Below are 27,595 nucleotides of genomic sequence, written 5' to 3'. Positions count from 1 at the left end.
CAAGGAGCAAAAGTGCAGATCCACCTAATTTCGGGGGTGCGACCCATCCATCACAAGGCGAGAGCAGTACCGTACATGATGAGAGAAAGGGTAGAGATCAAGCTCGACCGGCTGCAAAGAGAGGGCATCATTTCCCCGATCGAGTTCAATGAGTGGGCCAGCCCTATCGTCCCAGTCTTCAAGGGAGACGGCACAGTCAGAATCTGTGGCGATTGCAAAGTAACCATCAATCGTTTCTCCCTGCAGGACCAATACCCACTACCAAAAGCCGACGACCTCTTTGCAACGCTGGTGGGAGGAAAGACATTCACGAAGTTGGATCTGACTTCAGCCTACATGCCGTAGGAACTAGAGGAATCGTCGAAGGCCCTCACCTGCATCAACATGCACAAAGGTCTTTTTGTTTATAACAGATGCCCGTTTGGAATCCGATCGGTGGCGGCGATATTCCAGAAAAACATGGAAAGCTTACTGAAGTAGGTCTCGCACACCGTGGACTTCCAGGACGACATCTTGGTCACAGGTCGGAACACAGTCGAGCATCTGCAGAACGTGGAGGTCGTTCTTAGTAGACTCAACCGCGTGGGGCTCAGGTTAAAACGCTCAAAGTGCATTTTCCTGGCGCCTGAAGTGGAGTTCCTGGGAAGGTGGATTGCGGCAGATGGCATCAGGCCTACCAACGCGAAGACGAAGGCAATCAAGAACGCACCGAGGCCACAGAACGTGACGGAGCTGCGGTCATTTCTGGGACTCCTGAACTACTTTGGTAACTTCTTACCGGGTCTCAGCACATTGTTAGAACCACTGCATGTCTTACTATGAAAAGGGGATGAATGGGTTTGGGGCAAAAGGCAAGAAAATGCCTTTTGTAAAAGCAAGAAAATTGTCATGCTCAAACAAATTGCTTGTGTTGTATGATCCATGTCAGCATTTGGTACTAACATGTGATGCATCGTCATATGGCATCAGGTGTGTATTGCAACCAGCTAATGATTTCGGGAAACCGCAACCGGTTGCTTATGCATCCAGGAGTCTGTCTACGGCTGAGAGAGCCTACAGTATGATTGAAATAGAAGCGTTAGCATGTGTCTATGGGGTAAAGAAAATGCATCAATACCTGTTTGGGCTAAAATTCGAATTGGAAACTGACCATAAACCACTTATATCCATGTTCTCCGAGAGTAAAGGGATAAATACCAATGCATCGGCCCGCATCCAGAGATGGGCGCTCATGTTGTCCGCATACAACTACGCCATCCGCCACAGGCCAGGCATAGAAAACTGCGCCGATGCTCTCAGTAGGCTGCCATTTCGCACCACGGGGATGGAAAGGGCGCAGCCCGCAGATCTAGCCATGGTTAGCCATGGAGTGAAAGTAAAACGGGGAAGGTGGCTCAACCGTGGCTAACAAGGGAAATTAAGGACAGTGTTAAATCCAAGGAGGAGACATATAAATTGGCCAGAAAAAGCAGCAAACCTGAGGATTGGGAGAAATTTAGAATTCAGCAGAGGAGGACAAAGAGTTTAATTAAGAGGGGGAAAATAGAGTACAAGAAGAAGCTTGCCGAGAACATAAAAACTGACTGCAAAAGCTTCTATAGATATGTGAAGAGAAAAAGATTAGTGAAGACAAACGTAGATCCCTTGCAGTCAGATACAGGTGAATTTATAATGGGGAACAAAGAAATGGCAGACCAATTGAACAAATACTTTGGTTCTGTCTTCACGAAGGAAGACACAAATAACCTTCCGGAAGTACTAGGGGACAGAGGGTCCAGTGAGAAGGACGAACTGAAGGATATCCTTATTAGGCGGGAAATTGTGTTAGGGAAATTGATGGGATTGAAGGCCGATAAATCCCCGGGGCCTAATAGTCTGCATCCCAGAGTACTTAAGGAAGTGGCCCTAGAAATAGTGGATGCATTGGTGATCATTTTCCAACAGTCTATCGACTCTGGATCAGTTCCTATGGCCTGGAGGGTAGCTAATGTACCACCACTTTTTAAAAAGGGAGGGAGAGAGAAAGCGTGTAATTGTGGACCAGTTAGCCTGACATCAGTAGTGGGGAAAATGTTGGAATCAATTATTAAGGATGAAATAGCAGCTCATTTGGAAAGCAATGACAGGATCGGTCCAAGTTAGCATGGATTTATGAAAGGGAAATCATGCTTGACAAATCTTCTGGAATTTTTTGAGGATGTAATTAGTAGATTAGACAAGGGAGAACCAGTGGATGTGGTGTATTTGGACTTTCAAAAGGCTTTTGACAAGGTCCCACACAAGAGATTGCTGTGCAAAATCAAAGCACATTGTATTGGGGGTAATATACCGACGTGGATAGAGAACTGGTTGGCAGACAGGAAGCAGAGAGTCGAGATAAACGTGTCCTTTTCAGAATGGCAGGCAGTGAATAGTGGAGTCCCGCAGGGCTCAGTGCTAGGACCCCAGCTCTTTACAATATACACTAATGATTTAGATGAAGAAATTGAGTGTAATATCTCCAAGTTTGCAGATGACACTAAACTGGGTGGTGGTGTGAACTGTGAGGAGGATGCTAAGAGGCTGCAGGGGGACTTGGACAGGTTAGGTGAGTGGGAAAATGCATGGCAGATACAGTATAATGTGGATAAATGTGAGGTTATCCACTTTGGGGGCAAAAACGCAACGACAGAATATTATCTGAATGGCGGCAGATTAGGAAAAGGGGAGGTGCAACGAGACCTGGGTATCATGGTTCATCAGTCATTGAAAGTTGGCATACAGGCACAGCAGGCGGTGAAGAAGGCAAGTGGTATGTTGGCCTTCATAGCAAGGGGATTTGAATATAGGAGCAGGAAGGTCTTACTGTAGTTGTAAAGGGCCTTGGTGAGGCCTCACCTGGAATAATGTGTTCAGTTTTGGTCTCATAATCTGAGGAAGGATATTCTTGCTATTGAGGGAATGCAGCGAAGGTTCACCAGACTGATTCCCAGGATGGCAGGACTGACATATGAGAAGAGAGTGGATCAACTGGGCCTTTATACATTGGAGTTTAGAAGGATGAGAGGGGATGTCATAGAAACATATAAGATTCTGATGGGACGGGCAGGTTAGATGTGGGTAGAATGTTCTCGATGTTGGGGAAGTCCAGAACCAGGGGACACTGTCTTAGCGTAAGGGGTAGGCCATTTAGGACTGAGATGAGGAGAAACTTCTTCACTCAGCAACTTGTTAACCTGTGGAATTCCCTGCCGCAGAGAGTTGTTGATGACAGTTCATTGGATATATTCTAGAGGGAGTTAGATATGGCCCTTACGGCTAAGAGGATCAAGGGATTTGGAGAGAAAGCAGGAAAGCAGGAATGATCAGCCATGATCTTATTAAATTCGGCTCGAAGGGCCAAATGGCCTACTCCTGCACCTATTTTCTATATTTCTATGTTATGGAAGCATTTGAGAGTGAGCAATCATCCGTTACCGCCCGACAGATCAAAACCTGGACAAGCCAGGTCCCCTTATTATCTCTAGTCAAAAGCTGTGTGCTTCACGGGAGCTGGTGCAGTGCCCCAGTGGAAAAGCAGGAAGAGATAAAGCCGTTCCAGTGGCGCAAAGGTGAAATGTCTATACAGGCAGACTGCTTTCTATGGGGCAATCGAGTATTGGTCTCCAAGAAGGGCAGAGACACCTTCATCAATGACCTCCACAGTACCCACCCAGACATCGTAATGATGAAAGCGATAGCCAGATCCCACGTGTGGTGGACCGGTATCGATGTGGACTTAGAGTCCTGCGTTCACAGATGTAATACATGCTCGCAGTTAAACAATGTACCCAGGGAGGCGCCGCTTAAGTTTATGGTCCTGGCCCTCCAAACCATGGTCTGGGGTACATGTTGACTATGCAGGCCCATTCTTGGGTAAAATGTTCCTTGTGGTTATCGATGTGTACTCCAAGTGGATTGAATGTGAGATAATGTCGGCTAGCACGTCCGCTGCTACTACTGAAAGCCTGCGGGCCATGTTTGCCACACAAGGCCTACCTGATGTCCTGGTGCGCGACAACGGGCCATGTTTTACCAGTGCTGAGTTCAAAGAATTCATGACCCGTAACGGGATCAAACATGTCACATCTGCCCCGTTTAAACCAGCGTCCAATGGTCAGGCAGAGAGAGCAGTGCAAACCATCAAGCAAGGCTTGAAGAGGGTAACTGAAGGCTCACTGCAGACTCACCTATCCCGAGTTCTGCTTAGCTACTGCACGAGACCCCACTCACTCACTGGGATCCCGCCTGCTAAGCTGCTCATGAAAAGAGCACTTAAGACAAGGCTCTCGTTAGTTCACTCTGATCTACATGAACAGGTAGAGAGCAGGCGGCTTCAAGAAAGTGCATACTATGATAGCGCAAATGTGTCACGCGAGATTGAAATCAATGATCCTGTATTTGTGTTAAATTATGGACCAGGTCCCAAGTGGCTTCCTGGCACTGTGGTGGCCAAAGAGGGGAGCAGGGTGTTTCGGGTCAAACTTTCAAATGGACTCATTCACCGGAAACATTTGGACCAAATCAAACTCAGATTCACGGACTATCCTGAGCAACCCACCTTGGACCCTACCTTTTTTGATCTCCCAACATACACACCAGTGGCAAGCAGCACCATGGTTGACCACGAAGCAGTACCCATCATCCACAGCAGCCCAGCAGGACCCAACACACCAGGCAGCCCAGCAAGGCCAGCTGCACAGCAGCCCAGCGAGGGCCCAACAAATGATTCAACAACACCAGCTTTCACACCGAGTCGATCAACCTGGGCAAGAAGGGCTCCAGATCAACTCACCTTGTAAATAGTTACACTATTGACTTTGTGGGGGGTGTGTTGTTATATATGTATATTTGTACTTACTCTGTATAGCCACCAGAGGGCTCATCCCCTGGAGTCCCAAGGGATCTCATAATCCCTTGGGAGCACAGGTGTTTAAGGAGACTTCACAGGTTGGAGAGGCACTCTGGAGAACTGCAATAAAAGACTAAGGCCACACTTTACTTTGAGCCCACAGTGTTCAGTCTGACTCTTTCTCCATACACAACAGTGTCTATGTGTTCCCTGAGTGGAAGGAGCAACAGTGGTAATAAATTGGTAGCTCTGTTGGAATGGCCGTGGCCTTTACTTCTGGTGCCGGCTCCTTTGATGTTTATGTAACAACTGTCCATGTCTGACAATATAGTAGCTGCCAGCACCTGTCTGCTCTCAGGAAATTTCCCAAATCTTTGAAGGGTGCGGCTCGTATCATAAGATGTGTGACCTCTTGAGAGGAACATGCTTCAATGGAAGCTTCTCCCCTGCCATGCCCTTAAGGCTGGGGACATGAGCTGGATGACCAGTGGATTGTAGTGACAGCAGTCCTTAGAGTGGTAAAGTCCGCCATCACTGCTCTTTCCAATCTGGCAGTGACAGACTCAATGGAGATTCATTGGTGTCAGTGTCACTTCCCTCACTTCTTTGGCTTTTCTGCCAATAGCCATGAAAATGTGCCATTCATTTCATGGTATTCTACATTTCCGTAGGGCTTCAATGAAGGCGGAGGTGCACAGCTACACATTCTCTGTGAGATATTATTGGCTGCTCATGGTGGCACTCAAATGATTCAGTAACTGCCTTTTGTTCCTGCATTAACTTGCATCTAAAGGCAGCCCAGAAGTCTACCAATCCCGTGCCTGTACCATGGACTTGCCACATTGCTCACAGCCTGCCCTGATTTTGCTTCTTCCTCTCCTACCTCTTCCACTTGCTGTTCCTCTCTTGTGAATTGTGATTCACCCAGTGCCTCTTTCTTAAGCTCACTTGTTACATTCTAGAGGTGCTAGTATCTGTGAGGTGCTGGGGGCAGGAAGAGTGTTTGACACAAGCTGCTATGATGTACAATTAGGCCACATTGTCTTACTTCTTCATGGGAGCAACCTACAGAAAAAGAAAAGACCAATGTACACTGCATTTCTAAGGCAACGCCTTCAAAGAGGAGTAAGATCATGCTGTCAACCTCGCTTGTCAGCAGCACCAACTCACTTTATTTTAGAGCTGTCCTGGCTCTTCAGTTCTGTATCATCCTTCATCTCATGCAGCACTTTAACAAAAAGCATGTTTTTCTTCTTTTCAGGTAACAGGAACCATAAACTTCAACTCTTGGATGCAAGCCTATCTCATGATCCCTCTTCCTCTTCACTTTTATGACCTCAATCTCAGTCCTCCTTCCAATCTCATCCTTTGCCAAACTTTCACCTCTGGAGCCCCTCTGGACTCCCCCTCTCCGACCCCCAAAAAATCCGACCTCAGAAAGGGCCTGTATTTTTGTGGGATATGTTGAACATTCTTTGTTCCGGCCATACTCGGGTCCTCACCCTGACTTTTTTTCCATTACATTGATGACTCTGTTGGTGTTGCTCCTGCTTTGATTTGAAAAAGCAATTACTTGGGAATATTCTTTTTTCCCATCCTCCCAGCTGATAAGGAACACCCTGTCACCCCAAGAGGGAAAACCACAGCATAAAGGGTGGCTGGAGTAATGCTGACTCATTACATCTGATTACATATTGCCAGCAGAAAAAGTAAGGTTCCCACCAGGTTTGGATCATGTCTTATTAAGAAAAGGACCTAGCTTGAATTCGTCACTACCTCTTTGGTTACTCTTGAGTATTCAGTTCTATAGCAAAAACAGCCGCGTGTGTGAAACTCATTCATGTAATTAGGTATTCATGAATTCAAAGGCTTCTTAGCTGTTGGCTTGCTGAAATGTTCCCACAGAATTTGCATAATAATTAAGTGTGTGCATTCAGGAACACATGTACGGCCAACATACTCATGCATGGGCTGGATTTTCGATTCTGCTCATTTCAAGGCGGCAAGGCGGTAAAGTTTGCGCCTGGGATCAGTTTGCGCCTCAGTCAGCAAAATTCATCAGCTGGGCCCTGAGTGTGGGGCGGAGCGCTAAGGGAGGCATTGCACACCTCTTTTAGGGCGCTAGGCCGGCTGAGCAAGTGAAAATCCCAAGCTAAAATGTCGCTTCTCGGCCTTTGGCTAAGATCATGCATAACTGACCTGACAGGGGAGTAACCATGACCCCAAAGTGGTTCTCCCTGGATCAGGAAGGTGGTTCTCCTATGCTTTTTGGAAATAGGAGGTGGGTGGGATGGCTTGACCCATCCACCTCCATGGCACGAACCTGGTATTGCAGTACTTCCAGGAACGGTGCAGTGGCTCTCGGCCTTTTGGCTAAGAGCATTGGCGCAGAGTGATCCTTGATGTGTGCAAGGTGACCTCTGGCGTTTGTGATTTGACAAAGAATTGGAAAGATTGGCAACGAAAAATTTAAAAAAAAAAATCCCAAGCTAAACAGTTTAAAGCCCTTCCGCCACGGTAAACCCAGGGGCTGGAATCAGTATAAAACTCCCCTCGGGCTGTACTTGTAAACTTTTTGTATACATAGAGCACCATGATCTGAAAACACCTATGTAGTGCCATGTATAATGCAAGTTCTGTTTATTAATGTATGTTGCAAAGAAATGTAACTGTACCCTCACCCATTCCGTGTACTGTATAGTGCCACATGTAACGTAATTTGATGACTGTATTACAATGTATCCTGGATTGTACTGAATTGTACCTCGAAATGTAAAGCAAACAAATGTATCGAACGGAACTGCCGTCAGCATCCAAATGTATTGTATGGAATTGCTAACCGCATCCAAATGTACTGAACTGCTTTCCAATGTATTGTGCACATTTTTATATGAATAAAGCATATTTTGAAATTTAAAAAAACCCCGAGCTAAACAGCCGGAGTTGGAGCGCTCAAAGAGAGGCGTGGAGGGGGGGGAAGAAAAAACTGAAAAACCCCACCTAAAACATTCCCAATAAATAACTCACGCCACTACAACATAAATCGCAAAAAAAGTCAAATAAAAAACAATCACACTTACCTGAGGTCGATATTACTTACCTGACTGCGGCCGCTACAGCTAGGACCGCCAGCTTTCACAGGCGTTCACACCAGGGCGCTTTACGAAGTGCTACGGATTGGGTGGCAGGCAAAAATCGAGCCAGTGTCACAACCAGGGGCATTGTACACCGGTTCGCCTCTTCCAGGCGGTAATGCTCAACGCCCCATCTAATCCGGCACTAAATGTTCCGGTGGGGCGCTGGAAGCTGGCTGCCCACTGCCCGCCCGGAAGTGCTTACCGCCGCCATTGCCACTCCTCTGGGGCGCTAACAGCGGCAGCATAAGACCAAAAATCCAGCTCCATATGAAGTCTTATTATTGAAAAATGAAAGTTCTGATCCATTCATTAAATTGATTACAGTTTTACTTTTCAATTCCTGATAAACATTTTACAAGTCATTCACTTGAGTTTATTTTAAATTCCTTTTTAGGAACAAATTTTCAAATGGATTGTAAATTTATAAATGTAAAAATTACATGGACTGGCCAAGATTTCTGCTTTGGTGAGGGTGGGATTTCCAGCTTCCACAAGGATGCATCTCTGAGCATAGCTGATTTTCCAGGGTCAGGGTAATTTGCCAGGGAGTCCACCTGAAAGGGATGATTTTGGTTCTCTGCCCTTTAAGTTTTGAAGTCCTCCCTCCACCATCCTTATTAATGCTGGAGGCTAGGGGTGAATTTACATCCCTTGTGCCCCACATTGCTACAGCACAACTAATGGGAAGTGCCTTGTATGACATATTCCTGTCGCTTGTGTGTAATTATAATACTCTCACTCATATCTGGTCAAAGGTACTTTACGCCAATGTCACTTCTGGCAAAAAACGTCGGAAGTGACATTAGGCGAGCATTAGTAATAAAAATGGATAAAAAATGAGCACATTTTTGTATTTTACTGGAGGCGTTAATCTTATCTCTGTTAAAATAGCGGATAGAGCAATGCCCTACAAATATGGTGACCATTTGTTACTATTGTCACCAATAGTAATTTCTTGCCTTTATTGTCTTTCCAGGTTTACAAGCATTTGGAAGGAAATTGTTTCCAGACTTTTGTCTGAATTATGTTCAATTTCTTAATACCTCCTCAGATGAAAGATGATCTAGTTTCTGATTGTTGCCCATTAAATTGTCAAAATGTTGTCTTATGCAGTCTCTACTATCAGCATCCTGAGAAGCAGACTGATTTCGGGTTCCACACATGGATAATTTAATTGAAAACAAAATTTTAAAAGCCTGTTGAAAATACTGTGACCGTTTATCAATAATGCTGCCGCCTGCCTCAACTTATATGAAAGCAATATGTCAATCTGATACAGGGTGTTTTTAATTTGATTTCTCCTCATAATATAATGGAAGGACTGAGTTAGATCCCTGTCCTTTCACCTCTGGGACCGTTTTCGAATCCACCTCAGACTAATGGGTTAAAGCTACTCTTTTTGATAACTGCAAAGATCCAATATGGAAGAGGGAGTCCAAACCGATTTCCACGGCACAAAATTAACCATAAATCAACACTAATTGGCAATCTTGCTCAGGAGAACTCAGTATGGTGAATGTGAGACCAGCAGATGTCACACTGGTACTTTTCTGAGGTTGAGGTTAATCATCACTATGGTGCACCAGAGAAACAAAAGGCAGAAGAATAGTTCAAGCACAAATATTGACATCTCTACTTGCTCAGCACAAAAAGTGACAATAAGAGCTATTAGGGAAAGAAATAATTTGAATACCAAGCTGCAGCTCTTCTGACAGTTCAACAAGTTTATCCAATCAGTAACAAAGCCACCCAGTCCAGAAGGTCCCCAGTCCGAGCTGAGTTAGGTAATCTCAGCTGAAGCAATGGCAAGATTCTATAATTGGCCTCAGTGCCCTAAAGTTAGGGAGAGGAAGTGCAGGTGTGTGGACATTGGATGAATAAATGCTTAGGCTTGATTGTGATGCCCTCTGCAGTCAAGTAGCCTACTGATATTCAAGCCTACATTTTCCACATGTGGGCCAGCAGTTAGGAACCTTGTCCAGCACCAATGCATGTGGGAAACTCATGGGCAATGGCCTGCGACTTTCCAATATGCACTGGCAACAGGCAAGGGTCTTCACCACTGACACATGTTTGGAAAATCTCTACCTGTCAGCTCATGGCTCACATATGAAAAATGGTCACGTGGGCAAGGTATCAAAAGGCAACCAGCATTGGGTAACCATACACTAGCAAGGGATCAATGTTTGAGAGAGGAAAAAGGTGTTGGGAAAAACTGGCAAGAAAAAGAGAAAGAATTCTTTCTGCATGAATACAGTATTATGTGAAATGATTCTTGTGTCTCCGAGCCATGCCACCTTTGTTTAACTATTTAATTGTCTATTCTATGGAGTTTGAAATCATGCCATGTGATACTGATGTTCAAATGTCTAGATCTTCACTTGACTCCTTGATATCTTCACTCCTGAGCATCTCTGATTGTAATCGCTCAACCATTGGTGGCCGTGCCTTCTGTTGCCTAGCCCCCAAGCTCTGCCTAAACCTCTCCATGTCTCTACCTCGCTTTCCTCCTTTAAGACACTCCTTAAAACATAACTCTTTGACCAAGCTTTTGGTCACCTGCCCTAATTTCTACTTATACGGCTTGGTGTCAAAGTTTTATTGAATAGTACTCCTGTGAAGCGCCTTGGGACGTTTCACTACGTTAAAGGCGCCATATAAATACAAGTTGTTGTTGTTAAAATTCCTCATTCTGCTATTTTGACTGTGACATTAACCCATTTATATATAACTTCACTAAAGTAAAAGAAAGACTTGGATTTATGTATCGCCTCTCACAACCACCGGACATCTCAAAGCACTTTACAGCCAATGAAGTATTTTTGGAATATAGTCACTGTTGTAATGTAGGAAACGCGGCGGCCAATTTGTGCACAAGCAAGCTCTCACAAATAGCAATGTGATAATGACCAGATAATCTGTTTTTGTTATGTTGATTAAGGATAAATATTGGCCAGGAAGCCGGGGATATCTCCCTGCTCTTCTTCGAAATAGTGCCGTGGGATATTTTATGTCTACTTGAGAGAGCAGACAGGACCTCAGTTTAATGTCTCATCCAAAAGACAGCACCTCCAATGGTGCAGTGCTCCCTCAGTACTGCACTGGAATGTCAGCCTAGATTTTTCGTGCTCAAGTAGTGGGGAAGACAATCTCAGATGAACAGTAATATCACACAGCTTAATTTTATGTTTCTTATCTGATTATTCTGGAAAATGATTTTTGGGAAAGATGAATTTCCTTACAGTAATTCAACATCCTGCACAGAGAATAACATTGGGTTACTTGTTGACTTTTTCAGGTCTGAACAATAACACTAATGATCCTGTTAACTTTAGTTGGCAGAATGTAAACTGGAGTATTTTTTTGCTTGACTCGAGTATGTGGCATTAGTTTCCATACATCTGTTACAACATATCTAAAGGTGTCACTTTAATTTGTTTTTGTCATTTTCTTACTCGAAAATACGAACAAAGCCTACATTTTCTGCAGGCGCAATTCCTGCTGTAAGTGTGGTGGGGCGGGACATCCACTCACGCAATGTCATGAGTGCTAAACCCACTACAGTTAACCTGGTTAGCTTCTGTTAGAATATTTTAAAGTGGTTTAAATGATCAAAGTATCCCATCATGCTTTGCGTTAGCATTTTAGCCAGAGAGCGAATGTGGGAAAAAGGGGAAGCTTTTCCCTCCTGTGTGAACGAAACAAGCTGAGCCATGAGAATCGGACCCGAGATAAGGGGGCAGTTGATAAGACACCACATACCACAATAAAAGTTAGCACTGAGGTACTGCTAAGGCAGTCAGAACTATGAAAGCCTGCAAGGCCACTTGGCCTATGCATTTAAAGTATAATATACAAAGCTTGTAGAACAGAGGTGGAGGCCGAAAGAATAGAAATAGGGTAAATACCTAAATACAGCAAACGCACATCTATGCATACTGTTTGTGGTGTATGTAGCACTCAAATCACTGAATCCACATGGTCTGATGTTGTAGTAACTGCTGAGACCTTAGTCCTTTATTGTGTAACTCCAGAGTGTCTCTCAGGTGTAGTGGGCAGCCTTTTATACTGTCTTGCAGGTACTTTCAGGTCTCCCACCACAGCGCCCTCTGTGGTGCACCATTGTACTTATATATTTAATGTACCTGGACAATACATAACATCTCATTCCCCCCCCCCCCCCCACCAGTTCCAAGAGCCATTGCCAGTAACCTAGGCCTTGTTCGTCCTGGTTGATTTGAGTGTGAGTCCATGACCATCCACTTCCCTCTTTCCCCCATGTAGAGATTATGCTTGCGATCCGGTGCAAGCATGTGGTATTAGCAGTCCTGACATGGGTGATGAAGTCACGAGTATAACCTCTAACAGAAAGCAGGTATATATGGACAGTACATTTGTATGGTACATATATTGTATGGTACCGATGTTGTGTCACAAGGTTGCAGCTACACTGAACAGTTATTTAATCCCAGCTCACTGGGTGAGGTACGGTGGCGGTATGCTGCCCCTTTTTGCCCGAGGTAATGTGCTGCGCTGAGACAGGGTATCGCAACTAGTGCGTTGCCTCTGTTCTCGGTAGTCGCCTCAGCAGCTCATCTGCAGTCGCTGAACCATTGCTTGAATCACGTAAAATCGAAAATCGCCTTGGTCCATTAGGCATGTTAGTCACGGACCCCTTAGCCCTTTTACTTGCACCTCGTGGTATTAACTCTTTTCGTAAATCATTCATATCCATCATTTTAAACACAGTACCCATATAGCATCAAAATATTACTTCTTATCGTAAATCACGTCATCATACAAATCACATTACTCAATTAGACTCGCTCTTGCCTTACAAAAGTCTCTTTGTGGGAATCGCCAACGGTGTAAGTCCCTTTTAAGGCTCCCAGGTGCATTTCCCTTTTAAGATGCCATCTTGTGGTTCCCACGAGGCTTCCACTGGGCGCCACCATTTTAGTTGCTCTGATTGCCTTTGTTCTGCTGAACTCTGCTGCTCTTGAGCTTGCTGGCATGGCATTTTAGGAAGAACTAAAAGGGATAAAGAAGGAAGAAAGAAGAAAAACGGCCACGAATGATTGAATCTTGAATCGTGGCAGAAATGGTTCTGTGGATTCGATCTGTCATAGTCCCTGTGGCCTCCATAACTGCTGTAACTGCTACCTAATCCGCCGCTCTGGCTCTTGTGCCCACCCGAGTAGCTGTCGCGTTCTCCCGGGTCATACTTGCTGCCGCTGTCGCCTTCTCTCCTGCTGTTCCGGCCGCCGCTGTAGCCTCCACCGCCGCTGTAGCCTCCTCTCCTGCCGTTCTGGCCACCGCCATCTTGGCCTCCACCGTAGCTGCGACCACCGCCTGACTTTCTCTCCGCGTGGGCCCCCCCGATTTGTCGTCCGTCGATGGATTTCCCGATCAATGCCTGCTCTTCCATGGTCTGCTTGTCTGTGGAGGCTGAGGCTGCAGGATTGCTTGAGGTCAGGCGTTCTGGGCTGCTGTCGTCTGTGTGGGGAATTATACTGCCGATGAACGGCTTCTTTCTCCTCCAGCTCGGTCGACGCTGCTCTTTGGGAACCCGGGGAACAGCAGTCTGTGGAGGAATGAAGTCTTCCCAGCTCCCACGGACCTTCCCCATCCACCTGCTGCCGAGAAGCGTTGGCCCATCGCCTGCAATGACCCACAAAGGTAAACCGTGCCTCACGCCCCTGTGAGATACCTGCACATCCGCTCTACCAAGAACAGGTATCAGTTCCCTGGTGTAGGTGCGCAGTTTCACCGTGATCGGGACCAGCTTGGGTCATGCAGCTGGGTTGACCCACAGTTTCTCAAAAGTTCTCTGACTCATCAACGACGGACCCGACCCAGTGTCCACTTCCATACTCACTGGGACTCCGTTGATCTTGACTTCCATAATCACTGGGGCCGAATCGTCGGTACACGTATACAGTCCAAACGCATCATCTTCTGTCTGTTCCTCGCTGGATGGTGGATCCTCTACCATCTCCTCAGCCAGACGGTGAGTCAGCTTTCTTTTGCACATGCGCTGAAGGTGGCCTTTTGTGTGGCAGGTATTGCACGTATACTCCACAGACCTGCACCGGTGATCCTCATGGCTTCCTCCGCAGCGCCAGCATGGTGCTACTCGATCGGCGGACTCTGAGTTCCAAGACCCTGAGGTCTATGCTCTCTGCCCCGGGCAGAGCCACGTTCTGCAGTTTTGTCCGTGGCGGACGCTATCCTGTGGACAGTGCCTGCCAGGTTCGAGACTGTGTGGATCATCTGCTTGGTGCTGCACGTCGAGGTCATAAATGCCCTGCTGATGGTGATGGCTTGCTTCAGGGTGACTGTGGGTTCAGTGGATAGCCACTTGTGAAGGAGACCCTCATGGCCAATCCCCATAACAAAGACGTCTCGCAACGCCTCGTCAAGGTGTGTGCCAAAATCGCATGGCGCCGCAAGTCTCCTGAGGTCCGCAGCATATTTGGTGACATCCTGGCCCTCAGGTCTGCAGTGGTGGTCGTGAGGATGCTCTCCTTCGGTTTCAGTTGGTCACGAATGAGTGCGATCAGCTCCTCATTTAACTTATCCCTGGCGCTTGCAGGTGCCAGCAAATCCCTGACGAGACAGTAAACCTCATCACCACAACTGGAAAGCAATATCACCTTACGCTTCTCTCTCAGTGCGTCCGTGTTCCCCGTCAGGTCGTTTGCTGTGAAATAGTACTCAAGCCTTTCCATAAAGGCCTCCCAATCATTGCCCACCATAAAATCCTTTAGCGAGCCCAGAGTAGCCATGGTTGCGTGAAGTTTGTCCGTGTCCTTGTCACCAATGTGGTGTATGTAGCACTCAAATCACTGACTCCACACAGTCTGGTGTTGTAGCAACTGCTGTGACCTTAGTCCTTTATTGTGTAACTCCAGAGTGCCTCTCAGGTATGGTGGGCAGCCTTTTATACTCTGTCTTGCAGGTACTTTCAGGTCTCCCACCACAGCGCCCTCTGTGGCGCACCATTGTACTTATACATTTAATGTACCTGGACAATACATAACACTGTTGTGCGTAGGTGCAGCCCAAGGTAGCCAAATAGTAGAAGAATGGAAGCTGTATCCTCTAAAAGTTAGAGTGCTCTTGGGATAGTCAGAAGTCCATTCGCTGTAATGGTGACCCACGAAGGTTATAAGTCTGATCAACTTGAACGGGATTTCATAGAGGGAACAAGTTGTATTAATTGCTCGTCATTTAATGCAATGCTGTAGAACAGTTGTACAAAAACAATACTGTTATTAGTCAAAGTATATTAAAGCTTGTTGCTTAAAACCACTCAGGCCTGAATCACATGGAGATTACTGTCGCTGGACTAACAATTCTATTTCTGCGCACCCAGCACCCGCATATCACAAACTTGTGCAATCCCAACCCATGATCTTCTGTCTATCAAAACTAATGGATGGAAATTCACACAATCGAAGCTTATAGTTTTCAATATACACTGTCGGCATGTGCTGGAAGTGTAACATGCACCGGTCATCATGCCTACTATGGGCTGCGTGCAAACACCTCGGTTTTACAGCATGTCTGCACTGAAGGTAATTTGGCCCTTTTGCCTTTCTTCTCCCAAGGTAAGGCAGCCCAGGCGAGATCAGCCACAGTTCACGGATCCCCTCTCCTGAGACCTCTAACTACCTATGAGGAGAAAGTGTTGCACATCCCAAGGAGGGAGCCCATCCAAGGTGTAAGTGAGTGTGTGTCAACTGAGGCTTCATCACTCTGCTTTTCCTGTACTGACCAGCTGCCCTGAGTGTGAGCGAGGTGGCACTCAGCACCACCAGCACCTCTCTGCACATACCTCTGGCTACTGTTTTCCGTGGCCTCCTTCTCTGCGAGCACTGCAGGTGATCTCTCCTCTGGGGATCTCATCTTTCGAGCATCTGTAAAGGCACATCTGGAAATTTGAGGGCTCATTTTCTTCTGCCATCACTTGACTGCGCCCTTCCTTATGATTCCCCAGTCAACAATGTGGAAGCCATAATGGAGTCTTGAGAAAGCACAAGGAGTCTTTTGGTATGAAATCACTACAGCTTAATATTCTTGTCAAACGTTGCAGGAAAAAAAACACACCATTTACTTGATCGCCCTCCAGCCATCTGCTACCATCTGAAGTGGCTGCAGGCTTTTAAATTCCCATGACCAGCACACCAATTTACTCCCATCATACTGTATTTAAATGAGTTGGCCCGGTAGACTTCGCCCCATTGTCTGGAAGTTCTGCCCTGTCAATGTTACTGCAGCATAAATGGCCCCTTGTAGACGTTTGGCCCCAATGTTTGTAACTTGATTCAGTAACATAATGATTGTTTGAATTGTAATTGTGATGTTGTTATTTTGCTTGCCATAACTAAAATGGCCATCTCGAAGCCATTTATACACCAGCACATTCTGCTTTCTCGGAGAATGGTCAACAGCTGTTGCTGGGCTTCTGGGGCATTAACTTGGCCAGAACTGAGGATTCAAGAAATATCATGGAATATAATTCATCCCCTTGATGTAACCTTCATATAGTCTGTCAATGGGCCTATAGATAGATAGACAGTAATAAAGCGATTAAAACGAGAAAGCTATCATTATAGTCAGATTCACAATAAAGACATTTACTTTCTAGGGAATTTATTTTAATGAGTATGACAAGATATTTTAATTGTCTTTCCTTAGAGTTATTTACAGATTAATGAATGAACCACTTGAATCACAGTATGAAAGGAACAGTAACTCAGAAGGTTGCACCAGGTGACTGATGTCAGGCACCATTAGAGGCAAATGGGAGCAACATTAATGCTGTAATGAGCTTTGTCATGCAGTATGTCAGGGTACATGTTGATCCCCAAGTCCACTGACAGACTATATGAAGGTTACTATATGAAAGGATGAATTGTATTTCATTGATTTCCCGAATCCTCAGTTCTGGTTAAATTAATGCCCCGAGAAGCCCAGCCACAGCTGCCAATCCTTCTCAGAGGATGCAGAGGTTTCTGGTTCATAAATGACTTGGAAAGGACCATTTCTTTGGGAAGTATCATATTCTTGTGACGAGAAGCAAGGCTGTGGCAAAGCTGAATGGTTTTACTTTAAATAGCAGCTACATTTGTTCAAATTACACAAACACGGATGTGCTTGACATCCGGTGGTGTGAAACTAAAAAAAAGGAAGATTTTAACGGAACAAATGTGATGTAAGCTCCTTCATTCACCAACTATTGGACACCATTCAGCACCCAGGAAACTAATAATCTCCTTTTCACACACACAGCCCATATTTTGAGATGTTTTAAGTGCATTTTCAAAATTAGAAATAATTAAGTATACATTATCCTTATTCATACACTGGCTTTATTACTGCAGCATCACTTCAACATTAAAGTTAGTGCCAAATGCATACTGAGTCCAATAGGGATTGTTAATTTAGCTGATGAATCAGTACTCCTCCGTGTTGAACACCATTTGGAAGAAGCAATGAGAGTAGCAAGGGCACAGAATGTACTCTGTCCATCACCAAGAGTGGTTCAGTAGCACCACTACTGACCGAGCTGGCTGAGTCCTTAAGGACATAACTGCCAGAATGGGTCTGCGGCAGGTGGTGACAGAACAGACATGAGGGAAAAACCTATTTGACCTCGTCCTCACCAATCTATCTATCGCAGATGCATCTGTCCATGACAGCATTGGTAGCAGTGATCACCGCACTGTCCTTGTGCAGATCAAGTCCCGTCTTCATACTGAAGACACATTCCATTGTGTTGTGTGACACTACCACCATGCTAAATGGGATAGATTCAGAACAGATTTAGCAGCTCAAAACTGGCACCCATGAGGCGCTGTGAGCCATCAGCAGCAGCAGAATTGTATTCCTCCACAATATGTAACCTCATAGCCTGGCATATACCTGACTCTACCATTACCATCAAGCCAGGGGACCTACCCTGTTTCAATGAGGAGTGCAGAAGAGCATGCCAGGAGCAGCACCAGGTGTATCTAAAAATGAGGTACCAATCTGGGGAAGTTGCAACACAGGACTGCATGCATGGTAAACAGCGGAAGCAGCATGCTATAAACAGAGCTAAGTATTCTCACAATCAATGGATCAGATCAAAGCTTTGCAGTCCTGATATATCCAGTCGTGAATGGTGGCGGGCAATTAAACAACTAACCGGAGGAGGAGGCTCCATGAATATCCTCATCCTCAATGATGCCGGAGCGCAGCACGCAAGTGCAAAAGACAAGGCTGAAGCAGTTGTAACCACCTTCAACAAGAAGTGCTGAGTGGATGATCCATATCGGCCTCCTTCTGACAACCCCACCATCACGGAAGCCAGTCTTCAGCGAATTTGATTAATTCCATGTGATATCAAGAAATGGCTGAGCGCACTGGATATAGCAAAGACTATGGGACCTGACAACATCCCGGCTGTTGTGCTGAAGACTTGAGCTCCAGAACTAGCCTACATCTCTAGCCAAGCTGTTCCAGTATAGCTACAACATTGGCATCTACTGGACTACGTGAAAAACTGCCCAGGTATGTCCTGTCCACAAAAAGCAGGACAAATCCAATTCGATAAATTACCGCCCCATCAGTCTACCCTCAATCATCAGCAAAGTGATGGAAAGTGTTGTCAACAGTGCTTTAAAGCAGGACTTATTCACCAATAACCAGCTCACCGATGCTCAGTTTGGGTTCTGCAAGGAGCACTCAGCTCCAGACCTCATTACAGCCTTGATCCAAACATGGACAAAAGAGCTGAATTCCAGAGGTGAGGTGAGAGTGACTGCCCTTGACATCAAGAAAGCATTTGACTGTGTCTGGTATCAAGGAGCCCTAGTAAAATTGAAGTCAATGGGAATCATGAGGAAAACTCCCCACTGGCTGGAGTCATACCTAGCACAAAGGAAGATGGTTGTGGTTGTTGGAGGTCAATCATCCCAGCCCCAGGCATCACTGCAAGAGTTTCTCTGGACAGTGTCCTAGGCCCAACTATCTTCAGCTGCTTCATCAATGACCTTCCCTCCATTTAAGGTCAGAAGTGGGGATGTTCGCTGATGATTGCACAGTGTTCAGTTCCATTCTCAACTCCTTAGAAAATGAAACAGTCTATGCCCGCATGCAAGATCTGGACGACATTCAGGCTGATCAATGGCAAGTAACATTTGTGCCATACAAGTGCCAGGCAATGACTATCTCCAACAAGCAAGAGTCCAACCACCACCCCTTAATATTCAACGGCATTACCATCACCGAATTTCCCACCATCAACATCCTGGGGATTACCATTGACCAGAAACTTAACTGGACTAGCCACATAAATACTGTGGCAATAGGAGCTGGTCAGAGACTGGGTATTCTGAGGCAAGTGTCTCACCTCCTGACTCCCCAATGCCTTTCCACCATCTACAAGGCACAAGTTAGGAGTGTAATGGAATACTTTCCACTTGCCTGGATGATTGTGTTGTGTTCATACTCTATTTATTTTGACTGCAACTCCAACAACACTCAATAAGATCAACAGCATCCGGGACAAAGCAGTCTGCTTGATTGGTACCCCATCCACCACCTTAAACATTCACTCCCTCCACCACCATCGCACTGTGGCTGCAATGTGTACCATGTATAAGATGCACTGCAGCAACTTGCCACGGCTTCTTTGGCAGCACCTCCAAAACCCACGACGTCTAACACCTCGAAGGACAAGGGCAGCAAGCACATGGGAACACCATCACCTGCGAGTCCCTCGACAAGTTACACACCATCCTGACTTGGAAATATATCGCCGTTCCTTTATCGTCGCTGGGTCAAAATCCTGGATTTCCCTTCCTAACAGCACCGTGGGAGTATCTTTACTGTAATGTCCCTGCACCTTACTACAAACTCACACGAGGCATAGATATATCAGACACGGTCACTCTGTGACCTTCACCTTTATTGCCAGGACCAAGGAGTGCTGACCATGGGTGGGACCTCCCCTTTTATACCTGGAAACCCAGGTGAGGAGTGTCTCCCGCAAGTTCACCCGCTGTGGTCAGGGTATGCATTTCTAGGATACAGGTATAGTGTACATGAGTTACAGTTACATGACTATGTCATTGCAAGATGGTTAAATAAATGACATCACCTCCCCCCTTAAGTCTTTTTGTTTCAGAGGTTAAGTCTGTCAGGTGGTTGACACTCTCTCGTGGAGCGCTGCAGTTGTGGCTCCGGTGGCTGAGCCTCGGCACGCGTCTCTGTCACTTGAGGTGATTCCGGCCTGTCCGGGCTGGCCGCAGGGACTGTGCATGGTGAGGGCTGTCTTTGTTGCTCGTCCGCTGGCAGTGGTGTGGGTGACATCTCATGCTCTTCTTCAGGTTCCTCCGTGTCTATGCTGAACCTTTTCTTTACTTGGTCCAAGTGTCTGCCGCATATCTGCCCATTGTTTAGTTGGACCACCATGACTCTATTTCCTTCTTTGCCAATTACGGTGCCCTCAAGCCACTTGGGTCCCAAAGCATGGTTAAGAACAAATATCGGGTCATCTATTTCTATACACCTCCCCGTTGAGTTTCGATCGTGGAGCTCAGTTTGGGACTGGTGCTTGCCCTCAACAATGTCTGCCAGAGCTGGACAGCCGCGTCTTGAGCGTGCGTTTCATGAGGAGTTCTGCTGGCGGGACTCCCGTGAGCGAGTGCTGGCAGGACCTGTAGGCCAGCAGGAGGCGCGATAGGCGGTACTGAAGGGAGGGTCCTTGGATGTGTAGCATGCCCTGTTTTATGACTTGAACCGCCCGTTCCACCTGGCCATTGGAGGCCGGCTTGAACGGCGCTGTCCGGATGTGCTTGATACCATTGCCCGACATAAACTCCTGGAATTCATGGCTGGTGAAACACGTGTCATTGTCGCTGACCAGGATGTCCAGCAAGCCATGGGTCGCGAAAACCGTATGCAGACTCTCCACGGTGATGGATGTCATGCACGAGTTCAATATGATGCACTTCGAGTATGCATCGACAACGATCAGGAACATTTTCCCCATGAACGGGCCCGCATAGTCTACGTGAATATGTGACCGTGGTCTGGTGGGCCAGGGCCACAGGCTGAGTGGAGCCTCCCTGGGGGCATTGCCCAGCTGGGCACACGTTGTGCACCTGCGAACCCAGTGTTCCAGGTCTGAGTCAATCCCCAGCCACCATACATGTGACCGGGCAATGGCCTTCATTAACACAATGCCAGGGTGCTCGCTGTGGAGTTCCCTTATGAACGCTTCCCTGCCTTTCTGGGGCATGCCTACCTGGTACCCCATAGCAGGCAGTCGGCTTGGATGGAGAGCTCATCCATCCGTCTCTGAAATGGTCTGACTTCCTCGGGGCACGCCCTGTGTGCGGGTGCCCAATCCCCAGTCAGGACACATTTCTTTATCATGGATAGGAGGGGGTCTCTGTTGGTCCAGAGTTTGATCTGGCGGGCTGTGATGGGGGAGCCTGCGGTGTCAAAAGCCTCAACGGCCATGACCTTCTCGGCACTCTGCTCCGACGCCCTCTCAGTGGTGGCCAGTGGGAGCCTGCTGAGCGCATCAGCGCAATTTTCAGTGCCTGGTCGGTGCCGTATGGTGTAGTCATATGCAGCCAGCGTGAGGGCCCAGCGCTGTATGCGAGCTGACGTATTGGTGTTGACAGCCTTGCTGTCGGACAACAAGGATGTTAACGGCTTGTGGTCCGTCTCTAGCTCAAACTGTCTACCAAAAAGTTACTGGTGCATCTTTTTCACACCGTAAACACTCGTGAGTGCTTCTCGACCATGCCATATCCACGCTCTGCCTGGGAGAGCGACTTGGAGGCGTAAGCCATCGGTTGCAGTCGGCCGTCATCGTTACCCTGCTGCAACACACATCCAACCCCGTAGGATCATGCATCGCATGTTAAGACCGGTTTTTTTACAAGGGTCATACAAAGTCAACAGTTTGTTGGAACACAGCAGGGTCCTCGCCTTATTGAAAGCCCGTTCTTGACAGTCCCCCCAAAACCATTCACAACCTTTACGCAGGAGCATGTGTAACGGCTCCAACAATGTGCTTAAAGTTCCCAAAATAGTTCAAAAGTCCCAGGAATGATCGCAACTCCGACGTGTTGCCAGGCCTGGGCGCCCGGCGGATCGCCTCCGTTTTTGATTCAGTGGGCCGGATCCCGTCTGCGGCAACCCTCCTGCCCAAAATCTCGACCTCTGGGGCCAAAAACACACACTTGGCCTTTTTCAGCTACAAGCCTACCCGGTCCAGTCGGCGTAGCACCTCCTCCAGGTTGTGGAGGTGTTCTTCGGTGTCTCGACCCGTTATGAGAATGTCGTCTTGAAATACGATCGTTCCAGGAATATTTCTCTGAAAGTTGGCTGCTGCCGAATGAATGCTTTACGGACACCTGTTGTAGACAAATAATCCCTTGTGCGTGTGATGGTGGTCAGAAGCTTGGATTCTTCAGCCAGTTCCTGAGTCATTTGGCCGAAGTGAGGTCCAACTTCGTGAACAGCTTGCCACCTACCAGCGTGGCAAAAAGGTCCTCCGCTCTCGGAAGCGGGTATTGGTCTTGCAGCGATACTCGGTTGATGGTGGCTTTGTAGTCGCCACAAATCCTGACCGAGCCATCTGCTTTGAGGACGGGAACGATGGGACTTGCCCAGCCGCTGAATTTAATGGCCGAAATTATGCCCTCGCTGAGCAGCCTGTCCAGTTCACATTCAATCTTTTCACGCATCACATACAGCACCGCCCTGGCTTTGTGGTGCACTGGTCTGGCATCCGGAGTGATGCGTATCACTACTTTAGTGCCCTTGAATGTTCTGACACCGGGATGAAACAGCGACCAGAATTTTTGCAGGACTGTGAGCATGAACTTCGCTCCACGGATGAAATGGCGTGCACATCCGCCCATTTCCAATTCATCTCAGCTAGCCAACTCCTCCCCAAAAGCATGGGGCCATTTCCCGGAACGATCCAGAGTGGCAGCCGGTTCTGTAATCCATTATGTGTTACCACCAAGTTTGCACTGCCCAGCACTGGGATGATCTCTTTGGTGTACGTCCGTAGCTGCGTCTCAATGCGTTCCAGTTTGGGCCTGCTAGCTCTGTGTGGCCATAGTCTCTCAAATTGTTGGGCATTCATGAGTGACTGGCTAGCTCCCGTATCTAGCTCCATGTGCACCGGGATGCCACTCAGTAAGACTTTCATCATCATGGGTGGCATTTTAGTGTATGAGCAGTGGACGTTAACCACATGAACCCGCTGAACTTCAGCATCTATGGTTTTACCCCAGGCCTCATCCTGCATTGCAGACGCCTCATCTGGTTCCTCTGTCTCGCAGCTTAGCCTCGCTACTGCCTTTTTGCACATCCTGGCCAAGTGTCCATTGACATTACAAATCCTACAGGTATATTGCTGGAACCTGCAGCTTCTCGCAGTGTGTCTACCCCCACACCTCCAGCATGAGCTGAGATTGAGATTGCTGTTAACAAAAGGACTATTACCAGGCATTCCTCTCTGATTGCCCATTTGGCTGTTTCTAAGCACTCTGATGGTGGGTGTTAATGGTCCCATCGCGGGACGCATTGTTCCTCGAGATGGTGCGAGCTTCCTGAAAATGCCAGCATGATTAATGCCCTCGATGAAAAAGTCCCTTAACATCTCCCCCCTGCAGGCATCAGAGAACTTACAGAGACTGGCCAAGCGCCGCAGTTCTGCCATGAAGTCCGAGACGTTTTGTCCCTCCCAACGCCGGTGAGAGTAGAACCGGGGCCGGGCCATGTGTACGCTACTTGCCGGCATGAGATGCTCACTGATCAGCTGGCTGAGCTCTTCAAAGGACTTGTCCACCGGCTTTTGGGGTGCGAGCAGGTTTTTCAACAGCGCATACGTCTGTGGACCACAGCTGGTCAGTAGATGCGCCCTCCGCTTGTCAGCCACTGTCTCTTCCAGCCAGTCCTTTGTGACAAAGCTCTGCTGGAGTCTTTCCACGAAGTCGTCCCAGTCCTCACCCACACAGTAATGTTCCTCTGTGCTACCGGTGGCCATCCTCGTGGTTCGGTGATTCCCGTTTCTCGTCGCCAAATGTAATCTCCCTGCACCTTACTACAAACTCACACGAGGCATAGATATATCAGACACGGTCACTCTGTGACCTTCACCTTTATTGCCAGGACCAAGGAGTGCTGACCCTGGGTGGGACCTCCCCTTTTCTACCTGGAAACCCAGGTGAGGAGTGTCTCCCACAAGTTCACCCCCTGTGGTCAGGGTGTGCATTTCTAGGGTACAGGTATAGTGTACATGAGTTACAGTTACATGACTATGTCATTGCAAGATGGTTAAATACATGACATATACTACAAAGACTGCAGCGGTTCAAGAAGGCAGCTCACCATCACCTTCTCAAGAGCAATTCGGGACGGACAATAATGCTGGCCTTGCCAGCAATGCCCACATCCCAGAACGAATAATAATAAAAAAATGTTGTTTGTACCAAATCTTGAAAGAAAAAAATGTACCCCATTTTATCTAGAAGAAATGAAGACCAGGAAGGAGAAAAAAATTGGTCCAGGAGAACTTAAAAGTGCACTAGAGAGTAAAAAAATTAATGTGTGGAGAGGCAAAGATCACAAAGAAAAATAGGATTGTTAAAGGACTTGTTCGTATTCAACCCAAGTGTAACAAACAAAGTTCTAAAGTTTTTTTTTACAGGCTCACAAATAGAAGTCTGAGGATTGTTGAACCCCACAACAATGAAGTTTGCAACACATGGAGCACATCCTTATCTTAGGAACAGAAATCTCGAGTTGTATATTTCTTTTAGACCTTGTGTAAAAATCCAACTGTTGCTCCAAGAATGGTCAAGCAAAATCTCTTGGCTTAGTTTGAGGATGTCACTTTTAATTTAATCACAAAGGAAAACCTCAGCATCTCAGTCGAGCCGACTGTTGTATTAGAAAAAAATCTATTCACAGAAAGAAATTAAAGCAATTATTTCAGATGAATTGGAACAGAACTTTTGCGGTTGTCATAAGCAATTAATATGCTTTGGTGTCATTCCCATTAAGAGAAATCATAAAGTGGCAAAATAATGGAAACAAAAATGTCAGGGGGGCATTAATTAGGTATGATATCACCAAAGCTATGCAATTTATTTTTCATATCATTGATACTTCAGTTCTGAAGGATAAAGCATGTCACTAAATGATGAGTTTACTGTAAGTTTCACACCGACCTCTAACTTTCATAAATGTAATCTTCCACAACTGACTGCATAATTTTCTTCTTTTCAGTTCTTAACCAAAAACCAAAGGCCACTGCGCTGAAGAAACCAAAGCTCCCGACTGTCTCCCCATTCTGCCTTAAGTAGAAATGCTAGTAGTGGAATCCTAAAGAAATGGTGGCAAGGGAATTAGACAAGAATATAAAAATTTAAATTATTAAGAAGTATGTGCGTATAGTGGCTTTGAACCTTGGCCCGGAATTTGCGGCGAAGTGACAGCGCTCATCACTGACTTCGAAGAAACTGCCCACAAAGACTTAGCGATCTCTGTGGTGTGAATTTCAGCTCCCCCGACCTTGAATCTTCAGCCAAATCAAGGGAATCTCCAGCGTCCAGCAACAGTGATGTCTTCAAGCAGTCTGAGCAGCCAATCACATTGAAGAATTCTCACAGACAGCAAACCAGGAAGTAAAATGTACAGATTCTAATTTATTTTTTATAAATGTTACAGAGAGTGAAATAAAGATTGGGACATACACATAGGTATGAACTATGTAGAAACTGAAATATCGTAAACAAACTTTAAAAAATATATTATTTTAAAATCCATATAATTCTTATCATATTAATGGAAAAAATTGACATTCCACAAATATAAAGTTATTTTATCAGGGTTGTAAATGTTGTTCAGTAGTCAGTATGCTGTTTAAATACTCAGTTACACCTCTTTCAAAAAGGCTTAATTTTTTTTGGGGGGGGTTGGGTGGTGGGGGAGATGGTTTAACAGCAATATTCCGGCACAATGGAGAAGTTTTCATCCTTCAGTAATTTGAATTGATTGCCAGCTCTGGGGAGTTCCACAGTGCAACCTGTGGTGGACCGCAACTTCTGGATTTCTGCATTTCTCTGTGCATGCACTAAATTCTGAAGTTGCGGTCAGTTTCAGAGGGATAATAATGGCGAACGCCAATAGTTTCACTGTCATTACCATCACAAAATCTTTTCATCTCTAGACCTGTATCTCAATCTGATAGTTGCATGGATCATAAGGAAATAAATTTAAGGCAGCTCAATAGACTTCCCAGTGGGTACGATATCACAGCAGAAAGTACCCATCATTTCGCAAAGTAATTGACAAAAATCATTAGAATGGCTGTTGTAGGAAATTGACTTTTTTTTTTACAGTGGGGCAGGAACAGAGTTTGTCTAAAGGTGAGGCCATGATCCATCATTTTTGACAGGGACCACATTTGAGAGAATGTTAGCCTTGCATTTTCCTGTACTACACCTACTGTGGGATGCTGGCATTGGATACAAAGCAGAGGGGGGATAAAATTGTCGATTCCCGAGCACTGCTATTTCTTACCTTGATGAACAAAAACATTATTTCCAGCCAAACAAAGCATCCTCAGAAAATACTGTTGTGTCTTGTACTTATAAAGTGCTCAAACCAATGTACTTTGTCCTTTAATTTTTGTTCCAGAAGGCAGAATCATGGAACTGCGTAATACAAAGCATCATAAATATCTGTCCCCTCAGGAGTTGTCCCATTCACACAGTATAATTCATAACAATTAACACTCAAAGAATCCTATAGTCCCACAGAAGTTTAGCTCTCTGAGCAGTTTATATTAATTATAAACATTTATGTGAGTTCCCACCTCTTCTCTTAGGCAATTCCTTGCAGTCAAGGATGACTTGCTTCGACACTAAAAATGAGTTCTCAGGTGACTGATGAGTCCAATGCGGGACCTACAGTCTCTGTCACAGGTGAGGCAGACGCTGGTTGAAGGAACAGGTGGTTGGGGTGCTTGGGTTGCCATGTGCTCAGTCCGCTGTCTACGCTTGGCTTCAGCTTGCTCCCAGCGTAGAGACTCGAGGTGTTTGGCGCCTTCCCGGATGCCTTCATCACTTTGCACAGTCTTGGGCCAGGAATTCCCAGGTGTCGGTGGGGATGTTGCACTTTATCAAGGAGACTTTGAGAGTGTCCTTGAAGCATTTCCTCTGCCCATCTGGGGCTCACTTGCCGTGTCGGAGCTCTGAGTAGAGCGCTTGCTTTGGGGGTCTCGTATCGGGCATGTGAATGATGTGGCCTGCCCAACGGAGCTGGTCGAGTGTGGTCAGTGCTTCAATGCTGGGGATGTTGGCCTGAGCAAGAACGCTGATGTTGGTGCGCCTATCCTGCCAATGGAGTTCCCACCAGGCCTACAATAAAAAGCCTGTTCTTCAAGATTTACCCATCACTCAGGAGCATCAACTTGACATCTGGGGACAAAGATAATCTGTGCACACTGAAGTGCACAAATCATTTGCAACAGCTTTTGTCTAGGAGTTATCATTCAAGA

The 27,595-nt window shown here is 46.4% G+C and overlaps 1 protein-coding gene and 1 pseudogene across 1 annotated transcript in view; one reads left to right on the top strand and one right to left on the bottom strand.

The window, feature by feature from the left end:
- Positions 1-27,595, bottom strand: part of ccdc85a (coiled-coil domain containing 85A) — a 1,034,329-nt gene that overhangs the window by 164,468 nt on the left and 842,266 nt on the right. The window lies entirely within an intron of this gene.
- On the top strand, positions 7,030-7,230 carry LOC139274323 (U2 spliceosomal RNA; annotated as a pseudogene).

Source organism: Pristiophorus japonicus, chromosome 9 (genome assembly GCF_044704955.1).
Source record: "Pristiophorus japonicus isolate sPriJap1 chromosome 9, sPriJap1.hap1, whole genome shotgun sequence".
Taxonomy (NCBI): Eukaryota; Metazoa; Chordata; class Chondrichthyes; family Pristiophoridae; genus Pristiophorus; species Pristiophorus japonicus.
This window is presented reverse-complemented; position numbering and strand designations above follow the sequence as displayed.